The 2,167-nt window shown below is 41.6% G+C and overlaps 1 protein-coding gene across 1 annotated transcript in view; it reads left to right on the top strand.

Moving 5' to 3' along the window:
* The window catches only part of NTPCR (nucleoside-triphosphatase, cancer-related), a 35,441-nt gene that overhangs the window by 23,914 nt on the left and 9,360 nt on the right, over nucleotides 1-2,167 (top strand). The gene's annotated exons all lie outside the window — the stretch shown is intronic.

Here is a 2,167-nt window from a genome sequence, read left to right as displayed (position 1 = left end):
TGCGAGGTAACCCTGGCTGCCGGCGTGCAGGCCTGTAGCTGCTCCCCGCCCCGGGTGTCGCCTGTTGAGGTCAGAGCTGCTGCGTTCATTAAATTGTTCCTAATGAAAGTCCATTTTAGCTCTCGGTCTAGTCCCACCTCATGTACGTTTCCAGACACCACTGCTTTGTCCCTGGCTCCTGCCCTGCAGTTCAATGTTGGGGGGGAACTGGACAACTAATCCTGCTTCAATTAAACTGCAGCCATTAATAATTTCTGAGCGCTCATCTTTTCTGTAACTTAATTGTAGTGATTTAGCACTTACAACCTGAGTAATGTGCAGTTATAGGTAATAATTGGTATCCCAGATGGGCAGGCCTTGATTGAAGAAGCAGTGGAGTAGTTCATCATGGTAGGGGAATCTGATTATTGTGAAGGTAGAGTGGTGTAGAGTATGAGGGTCGAACTATAAGGTTGATAAATAAACCAGCTATGATTGCAAAGCTTTCTTTTGTGGTCTGGAAGTAAAGCGGTGGGCCTAATTCTCTTTTTTGTGAAACTTTTGCAGATACCTGTCTTGTCTGAAATTAATTTAAAATGCTACTGCTAGGCTGAGATAGCAATATCTTCCACCCGCTTTGTTCTGTCTTTCCATCCACTGAAGAAAGGCAGCCCTCTGGGAGATGCAGAGGTTAGGCCTGCTTAGGCCTTGTCTCTGCTCATTTAACTGAAATTGGGTGTACTGTTTTGATTAGCTAAATGTGTAACTTCAAGCTTTCTTAAACTTGGTTTGAATTGTTTTAGCTTTCTTTGGCAATTTACTGAATGAAGGTAACCAAATTAGAGATAGTAAATCTACTTAGCCAAATTAGTATAAATTCACTTACAGAGACAAGGCCCTGGAAAGATGGTAGATACTGATGGTGCCACATTTGTCATTTTGTTGTTGTTCAAATGCCAGGAATCCCTTTGGCTTCAATTTTGAAAAGTTTGCTTAATAGTTTGACTAGGTGCCCTTGAAGCTATAGAGTATTTTGCCATTGATATTGACTGCTGAGAAAGTAGTTCTTCAATCTGCTTAAAATCTAAGGGAGGAATTTGGTATGTGTATGTCGAAATTATTTCGGTAGGCATCTTTAGGCACCTCACATTTGGTCTGTATTCCTTGTCTCCAGGAATTTAAAGGTTTATTCTGCTGGATATTTTCTATCGTCTGATTTTTTTGACAACAATGATTAAAAATGAAATGATAACACTAAATTTTGTGAGAGGCAATAAAGTTGAGTTTCAAAGGAGATTGTCAAGGGATGTACTTGTACAATGGCAAAGGAGAAGAAATATCTCCTTTGTGGGAACTGAGAGGATGTCTGGAACGTGGCCAACGTTCACATTGTAGAAAGTACATCAAACTGTGCTAGGAGACGTCAGGTGGCGAGGGTTTTAAGGACCTATCTTAGGGTAAGAAAATGGATTATAGGACCACAGGATAATTCATGCGAGAAGGGACTTCAGGAGGTGTAAAAGAGGGTCAGCTGTGAGGCCAGACCAGGTTGCTCAAGGCTTTATCCAGTCAGGTCTTGAAAACCTCAAAGGATGTGAAGGCTGTACAGCCTCTCTGGGCAACCTCTTCCAGGGCTTGATTGTCCTCATGATAAAAAAGCTTTTCCCTGTGTATAGTCAAAACCTCTCTTGCTTCAATTACCGTAAGAAGCATGTTTCTGTTGTTGGAAACACTTTTTGCCATGTAAGACCTGATATCTCAGGGGCATTGAGTGCTTCCGATTTCTAGGACGTCAGTAGAAGTAGTGCATCCTTTGTGCCAGTTAGGCTCCCGGTATTAGCGGCCAGTTTTGACCTTATGATCTAACAGGGGGATGAACTCAGCTCTGTTCTTAAAAAGTAGTGAATAGCAGTGGTAGAAAGGGAGATTCATCAGTCTTACAGCTAGCTTGGGTACCAGTTGTGTAACAGTATGGCTCTCATGTATTTACCTGTCTTGGGCAAACTTTGTGGCCTGCCTGCACACTCTCTAAGCTAACAAGTTTAGTGGTAGCCTGGGATATTTTTACCGTTCTGTTGTGACTTCACTGTAGACATACTTCTTAAAGGCTAGTAAAACATTACAATGTTGGTCCGAGATGAACTTTCCTACCATTGAAAAAAAAAAAATAAAATTTGCAAACTTAAAA

The sequence above is a fragment of the Pygoscelis adeliae genome, unplaced genomic scaffold (genome assembly GCF_000699105.1).
Source record: "Pygoscelis adeliae isolate BGI_AS28 unplaced genomic scaffold, ASM69910v1 Scaffold77, whole genome shotgun sequence".
Taxonomy (NCBI): Eukaryota; Metazoa; Chordata; class Aves; order Sphenisciformes; family Spheniscidae; genus Pygoscelis; species Pygoscelis adeliae.
The sequence above is the reverse complement of the archived record's forward strand: the minus strand, read 5'-3'. Positions and strand labels throughout refer to the sequence as shown.